The 12,823-nt window shown below is 40.7% G+C and overlaps 1 pseudogene; it reads left to right on the top strand.

Annotated features, from left to right (window-relative positions):
- The first annotated feature begins 555 nt into the window (after positions 1 to 555).
- LOC145357412 (LYR motif-containing protein 4 pseudogene) lies at positions 556 to 756 on the top strand (annotated as a pseudogene).
- The last annotated feature ends 12,067 nt before the right edge of the window (positions 757 to 12,823 follow it).

Raw genomic sequence — 12,823 nt, 5'->3', positions numbered from 1 at the left:
ATTGTAGATACATCCAAAACTGAATTGTTCTGATTAGATTGTCAAGAGGCCTACTGTGTTGGCAAAATAAAAATGATTTCCAATATATGGAACGAAGTCAGATCCATGTAAATAGGTTAACAGTTCCCTTTATTTTAAAAATTGTCTGTGAAATTAGATCCCAAAGGAGTTTGAATGTTTAACACAGAGCAGACTACAACAAGTGGGAGTCTAAACTTTAAGATGTCTATTGGGAGAAATAAAAATTTGCATGGTAAGTGGTGAATTTCTTAACACAGAATTTGAGCTGAGTCAAAGTTTTATTCTGTGCCTAACCCTGCTGTTCTTGGCCAAGAATTGATTGATAGAGATACTATGGTTGGTGTCATACTTATCCTGTTCAGTACAAAATTTGCAACAAGAGTGAGGAACTAAAATGTATTTTCCTAGATCCCCCTTCACATATATGCAGCATGATTTACCAAAGAGGTGGCAAAGATTTTGAGAGCTGATATCAATAAGTGAACGTAAGTGACAGCTGAAAGTCAGCAGCCTTGAGAGGTTTGGGATCAAAAGATGGCGGTGCCCACAAGCAGTCAGGTGTTGTCATTATACAGGATGATGCTGAAGGAAAGCAAGTTTTCCAGTTACAATTATAGGACCTTTGCAGTCTGGAGAATTAAGGATGCTTTTCAAGAAAACAAAGATGTGACAAATCCTGAAGTTATCCAAGGGCTAATAGAAAAGGCTAAAGCTAATATAGAAATTATTCAATGACGGGTACTCATCAGCTCATCATTGAAAATCAGTGAAACTGTGCAATAAGAGCCAACAAAAATGGTTTAAGGAAGAGTCATTCCATCTATCACTTCTAGTCAACTATCTGGAACTTGGGGTGTCCCAATTTTCAAAGAACTAAAGTTTCTCTCACTGTGTACACGTGACAGATCGACATTGGAGCAATTATACATCAATTAGACAATATTAAATGTACACAATTTTGTATGTAAAAATAAGAAACTCTTTGCACCTGCCAGGAGTCTTTTCTTCCACTTCTTCCCTTCCATCTGAGACAAATTGCAGGTTTTTCCCAAAATCAAATTCTTCATGCTTACCTCTTCTGAGGTGTATTATCAGTTTTGGTTTTGTGAAAAGAACTTTGACATGAATTTAGGAAAATTCCCAATTAGAAAAAATAGTTGATGATTAAAATGTATGTTTAACATTGAAACCAAAATATTTTTTAAGAATTTCTACTGGTCCTTTATCGTTGTCGAATGTTACAATCAGATGGGATTTCTGTCACTGATTCAAGTTTCACTTCTGGGGGTGTCAGTCAGGGAGGCAATCCATCAATGATAACTAGTGAGAAGCCAGTGCCTACACTATTTATGACATTCTTTGTAATTAAAGAGAACTGGAATGGCTGAAAGCAAGAATTTAATGAAAGGCTGTGGAGATGTGGAGCGCAACCAAAGCAAAGTCAGAGGCAGATCTGCTTTATGCAAATTACCACTTTTAAGTAAAGTTAAATCTTTCATTTTAAAAATCCAATAAAATAATGCATCAAAAGGCAATAGTAACCTAATCTTTTGGGTTCAGAAGAGGTCGAGATTGCAAGAACAAAAATCTCTGTTGAATTATAGTTTTAAAGTACTTTCTTTTACAGCTCTCTTAATATATGGAAACTACTTTTTCATTGTGGAAACTAAGAGAAGAGGTGCATTAATTTTCTTTCTGCATCATTAGTAGTTTACGTTTTGAATTTAACTAGTGTTGGCAAAAGTCAATTTCCATTATAAGAACATAAGAAATAGGAGCAGGAGTAGGCCATCTAGCCCTTCGAGCCCGCCCCGCCATTCAATAAGATCATGGCTGATCTGTCATGGCTCAGTTCCACATTCCCGCCCTCTCCCCATAACCCTTAATCCCCTCGCTTATCAAAAACCCATCAACCCGCATCTTAAAAATATTTAGCGAGGCAGCCTCCACCACTTCAACGGGCAGAGAATTCCAGAGATTCACCACCCTTTGACTGAAGAAGTTCCTCGTCAACTCCATTCTAAACCGCCTCCCTTTATCTTGAGGCTGTGCCCCCTAGTCCTACTGTCCTTTCTGAGCAGGAAGAGTCTCTCCACCTCTATCCTATCCTATCCATCCCATTCATCATCTTATACGTCTCAATGAGATCTCCCCTCATTCTTCTAAACTCTAACGAGTACAAGCCTAGTTCATTCAGCATCTCCTCATAGCTCAACCCCCTCAACTCCGGTATCAGCCTAGTAAACCTCCTCTGCACTCCCTCCAAGGCCAAAATATCCTTGCGTAAGTGCGGTGACCAAAACTGCACACAGTACTCCAGCTGTGGCCCCACCAATGCCCTATACAGCTGCAGCAAGACCTCCCTACTTTTATATTCAATCCCTCTTGCTATGAAGGCCAGCATCCCATTAGCCTTCCTGACCATCTGCTGCACCTGCAAGTTGGGTTTTTGCGACTCATGCACAAGGACCCCGAGGTCCCTCTGCACTGTTGCATGCTGCAGTTTTTCGCCACGTAAGTAATAGTCCTTCCTACCAAAGTGGACCACCTCACACTTGCCAACATTAAATTCCATTTGCCAGTTCCTGGCCCATTCGCCCAGCCTATCTAGATCCTTCTGCAGACTCTCCACACCCTCTGCACAATTTGCCGTTCCACCAATCTTGGTGTCATCAGCAAATTTCGACACCATACACTCGGTTCCCTCCTCCAGATCATCTATATAAATGGTAAATAGCTGAGGCCCCAGCACCGACTCCTGGGGCACTCCACTAGTCACCAACCGCCAATCTGAATAGCACCCATTAACCCCAACTCTCTGCCTCCTATTTGACAACCAATCCTCTATCCACGCTAACACCCTACCCCCAACTCCATGCCCCCTTCTGCAATAACTTCTTGAGGTACCTTGTCAAACGCCTTCTGAAAATCAAGAAAGACCACATCCACCGGCTCTCCTCTATCCACCACCCTAGACACATCCTCATAGAACTCCAATAAATTTGTCAGACACAACTTCCCCTTAACGAAACCGTGCTGCGTCTGCTCTATCAAGCAATTCCCCTCAAGATGCCTCGCTATTTCCTCCTTGATGACGGATTCTAACGTTTTACCTGCAACAGACGTTAAACTAACCAGCCTATAATTCCCTGCCTTTTGCCTGCCACCCTTCTTAAACAACGGCGTAACATTAGCTGTTTTCCAATCTTCCGGCACTTCCCTGGAATCCAGCGACGTTTGGAAAATAACCACCAAGGCATCTACTATCACCTCCGCCATTTCCTTCAGAACCCTCGGATGCATTCCATCCGGTCCTGGGGACTTGTCCACAATCAGTCCCTCCAGTCTGTCGAGCACCGCCTCTCTAGTAACAGTAATGTCATTGATACCCTCCAGTCCTACCACCTTTCCATCGCTAACACCCGGCAAATTATTCATGTCCTCCTCCGTGAAGACCGAAACAAAAAAGTTATTCAAGACCTCAGCCATTTCCCCATCCCCTACCAGTAAGTCCCCCCTCTCATCCTCTAAGGGTCCAACGTTCACCCTAGCCAGCCTCTTCCTTTTTATATATTTATAAAAACTCTTGCTATCCTTTTTTATATTAAGCGCTAGCCCAGCTTCATAGTTTCTCCTACCCTTCTTTATCAACTTCTTTGTCAATCTTTGACATTTAAACCTCTCCCAATCCTCTTCTCGCCCACTACTCTTATAACCTGATCTAAATGCTATTCAATTTAAGTATTCCCCAGACAGTAGAATCATAGGCAAATTACTTATGTTGTTTTACTGTGGGCTTATAACCTAGTTGCATGGAACTTTTGTGTGCAGTATGTACACCTGTTAATGCTATTCCATTTTTTCCTGTGTTTTCCAATTGGATAATTTATAGAAGCTCTGCTACACAGCAAACCTGAGATATAAAAGTAGTAGCTGCTACTTCTACAGAGTACGACCAGCTTCTGTGTTGTGTTAATAATCTGAATTTGTAAAATGCTTCAGCAATGACTCGCTCAGGCTTATAGCAGATGTTTAGAAGAAGGAAGGACATAAATTAGGTCTTCACTTTCTGCTCAAAAGCAATCTGGTATTGCTAATATGGTGAATATTTGAAAGAAAATGAACAGTTGCGCTAATAAATAAATTCACATTTATGGCTTTTATTTGTCAGATGTAAAATTTAACATGGTTCATGGGACATACAGTGAAATTGTGATGAGGCAGGCTCTGTTGACACAAAATTCCATTATGCTGAAGTCATCGATAAATCCTGCTGGCTGAATATGCTGGAAGGCATAATGGTTAGCACTGCTGCCTCTGAGCACCAGGGACTCTGGCTCGAATCCCGGCTTGGATCACTGTCTGTGTGAAATTTGCACATTCTCCCTGTGTCTGCCTGGGTTTCCCCTGAGTGCTCCTGACTCCTCCCACAGTCCAAAAATGTGCAGTTAGAAGGATTAGCCATAGTAAATTGCCCCTTAGAGTCAGGGGGGCTAGCTTGGGTAAATGCATGGGATTAGGGTCTGCGTGGGGTTGCAGTCGGTGCAGACTTGATGGGCTGAATGGCCTCCTGCACGGTAGGATTCTATGATTCTAATAGCAAATTTCATTGAATGATGTCCTTCATAAACCAAATTTCTGCACTGGTAACTCCAGGTAAGCCAGTCCTCTCTAAGCTCGTCATATGACCACACCAAACAATCAGAATGAAGTTAGACATTCAAAAGCATGAAATTGTGGAGTATTGAGCAAGCCTTCGTTAGACTGAGACTTTCTTGGAAATGGACGTGCAAAGCTGAGAGTATGACTAAACTAACAGCATGAAAACAAGTTTGACTGCGTTGACAACATGATGCATTGTATTATGCATGTCCAATGATGGCATGCTAACAGAACATAATTTTTCTAGAACTAACTCCCAGCCATTTTCAATGGAAAGCTCTGACATTTAACAAAGACCATTGTAGGGTGTGAACAAATTGAATAAAAACATTTTCACACATTTATTGCTTTACTGTTATTTAATTTGGATCTGCTGTTTTTGACATAGACTGCATGTGTAGGCATAAGGGGTTACATAGAGATGCATTCATGGGAATGTGGCCTAGTCTATCATGAAGTACCACTTAACACTCATTTGTGGGTGAATCCCCGTGATTTTGATCATTGGGGATTTTACTGTGTCGGCAATAAGAGTTAACTGGAAAAATAGCTGATTAAATGGTAAATATGCTTCTAGTTTTAATTGTCTTGGCTTCTTAACCCATTAAATTGAGTTACTGTTCTTGCTGAAATATGTCGACTTTCTCTTCTGCAGACCCTCTGACAATGCAAATACTTGGGGAAAAGTAAGCCGCCATACAGCAACAACTGTCAAAAATTGCCCCTTAGTGTCCTGAGATGCATAGGTTAAAGGGATTAGCGGGTAAATATATAGGGATATTGGGGTACGGCCTGGGTGGGATTGTGGTCAGTGCAGACTCGATGAGCCAAATGGCCTCTTTTTGCACTGTAAGGTTTCTATTATTTCTATGAACAACAGTTAACATTCAAAGTTTTTTTTGGGGGGGTCTCAGTCAATTCTTGATCTAAGGAGAGTTTCAAGCTGTTTTATGAGCTGTAAGTCTGCTAATTTAAGTTAGTTAAGGAAATTTGAATTTTACGCCTTATTTGGGTGGTGATCCTTCTATTAGAATTTGTGGCCATGGATTAATTTAGTAAGATTCTTTGATCTATACGTTCACAATACTGTTTTGGAAATAGCATAGAAACAGAAGTTGGCAGTCCAACTTTTTGTTTGATTCATGATAGCAACTGGAAAGAAAATTACTAATACCAAATGGAAAAAAAAAATCAGCAAATAATATTTGATGGCAATCTTCTCAATGCATGGGTATGATTATATTTCCTTGAAACTAAGATTGGCTTCTGATGCATATTATTAAAAACAGGATTTGTTTTTATGGTTTACTTCAATCCCCTCTCTTAAATTGCAGCCATGTAACTGTGTGCTCTTCCTTTTAAAAGCTTTGTATTAAAATGCTTACTGAATGTAGTTGATCTGTTTTCTATTTTCAAACTGCATATTGTATTTATTATATGCTGCAGTGCACAAATTCCAAGAGGAAAATGGTTTGGAATTGTGTAAACATATCACATTTGATCAACTGTGCAATGAAGCATCTGATAGTTTTTGGCAGGTATTTGTGCTACTAATTTTATTGGGCAGGGTTTGCTGATGGGAGCAGAAAATATTGCAAAAAGGCCAAAGTTGTGTTTTATATTGGCAGGAATGCTTTCTACAATCACCCCCACCCACCCACCGTATAAGAGATGTCTCATTTCCTGTCTTGCAATGGCAGGAACCTCCATTATCGGCCTCCATCGAGAAATCATTCCAACTCTTCCCCTGTGTGCCCCCACCCTCCCAGGTTCAAATCAAAAGGTTCTGTCATGGCAGCATGAATCACAGCTGCTTTCAAAAGGTGAACACCTGGCAAGCAGCCCTTGTGGGGAAGAGGCTGCGGACTATTCAAGGGGAGAAGGGATATCAGAAAAGGATTGGGGGGCTGCGGGAGAGCGTTGATGAGTGGTCATGACCTGGTGGAGGGGTGGGGTGGGGGTGGTAAAAATGTTGGTGCCAGCAAAGGACTCGGTACAGCAATATGAGGTCAGGGTGAGCAGCTTTGACTCCAGAGAAGCCAGGGATCAACCTGGATGGCTAATAGAGGGAAGACAAGTTGAAAATCAATTTTCCTAAGGATACCTATTGCTACCGGGCCACAAGCCTCTTCAAAGGGCCTTAGGGTGGGAAGGGAAGCCTCGGGCAGTGCGGTAGTTGTGCTGAGGTGCATTTTGACAAGTACCCTCCATAAACTGTGTTGCACGCAAGGTATTGGAGCGAAGCTTGGGACCGTACTTAAACCTGAGATAAGAACTCAGGATCAGTAGAGTGGTGACAGTTGTCACCATTTAATCATGTAGTGTGGGGTGAAGTTGGTGTGGGATGTTGCCCGTTCAGCAAAGGCTGAGAATCAAGTGATGGCTGGGACTTAACTCACTGGCTTTTGAGAGGTAGCTCCTGATGATTGGGCAAACAGTGGCCTGTAGGGGACAAATTCTAACTGTCAAGTCTTTATCTTTGATATTGCAATGAAGAGAGAGGAGAGGTGGAGCCTGACAATCATTCTTCAGGTTCACAGGCAGGAGAAAAGATGATGTCAGTGGAGGTGCCTGGCTAGCCAAAAGCACAAGTAAATCCAGAAAAGGAAGAGGTCCAGAGCCTGCACCATAGGCAGAGGAGTAACTCCAGAAAGCAATCACTCAGAGGCATCTCTTTGGCACTACAATGGGGGCAGGAACTGTCTGAGGAAGAGACGGCAGTGGTATGTTTCCTCCAATGAGGAGAGTGTTAAAGGGAACAGGGATGAGGCAGTGGTGATGGCCAGGGCTTGGATGTGCTCGTTGCTGCCAGATTCATAGAGAGTGATGAGGACCTCCAATGAAGATAGCCAATTATCCTCACTTTTACTCTGAGCATGGCACTCCCCTCTGACTGAAGTATAAACCATATTATTTAACCTGATGCTTAACATATGCTGTACATTTTTTTGTGATCATTTATGAATTGCAGCTTTTAAAAACAAACCTTTTATTCAGATTACTAATCTGTTGTACACTCTGCTCTTGTGACATCAGACATCCTTACAACATTCCTGTAATTTAAACAACTCCCATTTCAATAAACTGATGGCAATTGCAACAGCTAATGATATTGATGTCATCACAGCATGAAGAAATATTTATGTGCCCTGGGAGATTTTTGGCTCTTAGTTTATTGGAGATGTTTTGTAAATATCTCCTGTGGATCTGCATATCTCGATAGATTAGCCACCATTTATATGTGGTTCATAACTGGATCAGGATTTGTTTTTCTGGACTACAGTAGCTCACAACCACTTAGAAAGCCAAGACCAATTGACCCATCCATGTTTAAGTGGCTGTCACAATATATGGAGATATCTTTAGTCTTTTGAAAATGAAGCCTGTAGAACATATAATTGAGGACAGATTTATAGCATGGTGCCACTGGCCATCAAATATTATCAAATTATTATTCTTCCAACACTGACTCTCATATTCTGACTCCTAATGGGATGGGGAAACTTTACCCTGATGTGCATGATTTATGATCTTGCCTAGAGATGCATTGCAACTCTTCCACTTTGTCTTTTACTTTATTCCCTAAGATGTATGGTTGCATGCAAGTTGGGGAATGGCCATTACAAACATTGACTTGAGTCAAGCAATCCACCTGCCTGAGAACCAGTGCACATACTAACATTCCAGAGAACACAAATGGTGTGTTTGAGTAAGATTCATCGGTGATTCAAAATAGAATAAGTGCAAGTTGCAGGAGGGGAAAATGAACAACAGGCAAAGTTGAAAGCTTGTGCATCATGCTTTCTGGTCAGGGGTTTAGTGCTACAATAGGCATTTCTTCCAAATGGATAATCACTATTGAGGTACCTGAAAACAGCCAAGCTATTCAATTCAAATGCAAGTATCCTGTGAGTTTGGTATAAATATATTTGTTCAAGAATATGCACTATTGAGGTTTAAACATGCATTTGCATTTTGGTTATGGCATTAGTTCAGGATTCACTCCACACAGCTGCTATAGTCATAGGCCAAATGCAGTTTGAATCTGAAGCCAAGATCAAGCCCAAGATCAAACTGGAATGAGATTCCTGCTCCAATTTACTTTTGAGTGGTTTGTTTCCCGCATCTAATTTATACTCCACAAGCTCAACATTGGAGTGAAATTGAAATTCCTGTGCATTAGCACTGAACCTATAATGTCGATACACTGTTGAAGGTACATTCTCCAATCAAGCTATCTTGTTTTGATAGCTTCAGATGGACCACCCAATTGGAGAAATACACAGGCCAAAGAGACATCCTGAACTGTCACCTATGGTCAATATGTGGGACCTTTTAAATGAAAATGATGCTAAATGCTCTTAATATTAAACTGTACTTATAAAGGTAAAACAAATTCAACCAACCACAACTTTGCTTGAAGAGAAAACACAAAACAGCTCTGTTAAAATGTATATTATCCAAATTTAAAGCAAAATGGGCTTTGCAGTGACTGCCAAATAACAATGATCAGCTTATTTTAATAATTCAATTTAATTTAAAGTTCCACTTGTGATTGGTGATGCTGCTTTCCATTCACAAATACTTTGCTGTAAAAATTCAGCTTTGCCTTGTAAATTTAAGGCTTATAATTAAGTCTTCACTGTAGCACATGTCTATACAAACACAACTCTGCCTGCAAGGGGGAAAATATTACAATTCACACAAAAACATTCTGTTTAATAAACCATTTAGGTGAGCTTAAAATTTTGATAACCAAATGCACACCAGGATTACAACAAAAGCAACTTTACTTCCAAAGTTCATTTGAAAGGTGTCTCCTGATACAAATCAAATAAGTAAACTCCATTTAATCCTGCAATTAACATTTATTTGTGGTTGACAATGAAGCCTGTACTTGTTTGCATTTTACAATGATGATTTATACAATAGTCATCAGGAGAGCTGTCGATAGGCCCATTTTCATAGTTTGCCTAAATTGTCATAATGACTTTGAAATGCCATTAAGTTTCTGATCTTTTAATGGTAGTAATCTTACACCATTAACTTAAAGGTCGGATTTTCATTTAAATTTTCCCAAAGATTATTTTGCTTCCACCTCCAAACTTTTCCAAAGATGATAGATGCTCTGCACCTTGAACTCCATCAACTCCTGGAAAGCAGTTTTTAAAGTTTCCATTTTTAAAAAAAACCTGGAAATGTGAAATTTGCTCCATGATTCTACAAAATACTTTTAATCAGCATTCACAATTCTGCATCTGTTCCATCAAAGTGTGTGGTTTTAGAATAAAAACAGAAGTTTTGGATAAACTCAGCAAGGCTGGAAGCATCTGTAGAGAGAGAAAAAAAATAACATTCCTGAAGAAGAGTCATACAGATTTGAAATGTTAATTCAGTTGCTCATTCCATAGATCCTGCCAGACTTGTTGAGCTTTTCCAGGGCATTTTATCTTTTTATTTCCAATTTCCAACATCTGCAGTAATTTGCTTTTATTTGAATGCTGGCAACAAAATTTGGTACTCAAAGGATTGAGTGCTAGTCATAGAGGTTTCCAGTATGGAAACAGGCCCTTTGGCCCAACTTGTCCATGCCACCCATTTTTTAAACCCCCTAAGCTAGTTCCAATTGCCCACATTTAACTAATGTCTCTCTATACCCATCTTACCCATGTAACTGTGTAAATGCTTTTTAAAAGACAAAATTGTAGCCACCTCTACTACTACCACTGGCAGCTTGTTCCAGACACACACTACCTTCTGTGTGAAATAATAGCCCCTCTGGACCCTTTTGTATCTCTCCCTTCTCACCTTACACCTATGCCCTCTAGTTTTAGAGTCCCCTACCTTTGTGAAAAGATATTGACTACCTAGCTGATCTAGTCCCTCATTTTATAGACCTCTATAAGGTCAACTCTAAGCCTCCTACGCGCCAGAGAAAGAGTCCCAGTCTATCCAACCTCTCCTTATAATTCAAACCATCAAGTCCTGGTAGCATCCTAGTAAATCTTTTCTGTGCTCTCTCGTTTAATAATATCCCTTCTATAATAGGGTGACCAGCACTGTACACAGTATTCCAAGTGTGACCTTACAATGTCTTGTACAACTTCAAGACATCCTATCTCCTGTATTCAATATGCTGACAAATGAAATCAAGCATGCTGAACGCTGCCTTCACCACTCTGTCCACTTGTGACTCCACTTTCAAGGAGCTATGAACCTGTACCCCTAGATCTGTTCTATAACTCTCCCCAGTGCCCTACTATTAATTAAGTAATTCCTGCCCTAGTTCGATCTACCAAAATGCATCACCTCACATTTATCCAAATTAAACTCCATCTACCATTCATCAGCCCACTGGCCCAATTGATCAAGATCCCATTGCAATCCTAGATATTGTCCACTATGCCACCAATCTTGGTGTTACTTGCAAACTTACTAACCATGCCTACTAAATGCTCAACCAAATCATTAACATAAATGACAAATAACAGCGGACCCAACACTGCTCCCTGAGACACATTGCTGGTCACAGGCCTCCAGTTTGAAAAACAACCCTTGACAGAAGACAGAGGGTGGTTGTAATCAAGCCAATTTTGTATCCATTTGCTACCTCACCCTACACCTAGAGAGATTTAACCTTATGCAACAACCTACCATGCAATCCTTTGTCAAAGGCCTTGCTAAAGTCCATGTAGACAACATCAACTGCACTGCCTTCGTCTACCTTCTTGGTTACCCCTTCAACAGCCTCAATCAAATTTGTGAGACGTGATTTTCCACTCAAAGCCGTGCTGACTGTCCCTAATCAGTCTCTAAATGCCTGTAGATCCTGTCTCTGAGAATACCTTCTAACAACTTACCCACTACCGATGTGGGGTTCACCAGTCTGTAGTTCCCAGGGTTTTCCCTGCAGCCCTTCTTAAACAAAGGCACAACATTCTCCGCTCCCCAGCCTTCAGGCACCTCCCCTATGCCTATCAATGATTCAAATATTTCTGCTAGGGGACCCACAGTTTTCTCCCTAGCCTCCCACAATGGCCTGGGATACACTTCATCAGGACTTGGGGATTTATCTACCTTGATGCACTTTAAAACTTCCAGCACCTCCTTCTTTGTAATATGTGCACTCCTCAACACATCACCATTTTCCCCAAGTTCCCTAATATCTATGCTTTTCTCAACAGTGAATACTGATGAGAAATATTAATTTAGCATCTCACTTATCAATTTAGTAACCAAACTAATATTAATGAGAAAGTTGTTAATGTTTCCTTGGACACAAATCTTCTTCTCCTGAAGATTTTTGACTCTATGGACCACAGTTAAATGGAGGGAATCGTAGAATCCTTGCAGTGCAGAAGGAAGCCATTCAGCTCATGGAGTCTGCACAGACCACAATCTCATCCCTGTAACCCTTCCTATTTACCCTACTAACCCAGTGATACTAATGGACAATTTAGCATAGCCAATCAACCTAACCTGCACATCTTTGGACTGAGAGGAAATTGGAGCACCCAGAGAAAACCCACGTAGACACAGAATATGCAAACTCCACACAAACAATGACCCAAGCTGGGAATCGAACCCAGGTCCTGGCACTGTGAGGCAGCAGTGCTTGCCATTATGCCACCCCTCACATTAAGCCAAGTTACCATTATTTACAAGGGATCATATCCAACTCTGGTATGTAACAGCCAAGTCACATCCGAGCCTCCTCGAATGTTCTTGAGTGTTATCTTTTAGCAGGGAATCAGGTGATAAGTTCTAGTCCAGCATTATTGAGGCTAACCACACAGAGACCAGCTTATATAGCGAACATTTAAATCTTCCTAACTTGGATGTTTCAACTACCAACTTGGAAGTTCATATCTAACTTCAATTTCCTTTTGAGAGGTGCTGTTGGCTACTTGCTGGAGAAAGATAACATTTGCAGTGCTCTAGAGAAATAAGAGGGAAATTTGATAGCATTTCAAAGAGTTGACACATAGGCACAGTGGGCCCAATGGCCTCCCATGCTATGGTGGTTTTATTGCATGATTCAATAAATCACACCAAAACTCTATAGTCACGCTACATCTAGTCAGAAATGGTGGTGGATAATTAAACGACTATTAATTGTGGATAAATAACTCCTCAAGGA

Source organism: Carcharhinus amblyrhynchos, chromosome 23, assembly GCF_965287045.1.
Source record: "Carcharhinus amblyrhynchos chromosome 23, sCarAmb.v2.hapA, whole genome shotgun sequence".
Taxonomy (NCBI): Eukaryota; Metazoa; Chordata; class Chondrichthyes; order Carcharhiniformes; family Carcharhinidae; genus Carcharhinus; species Carcharhinus amblyrhynchos.
The sequence above is the reverse complement of the archived record's forward strand: the minus strand, read 5'-3'. Positions and strand labels throughout refer to the sequence as shown.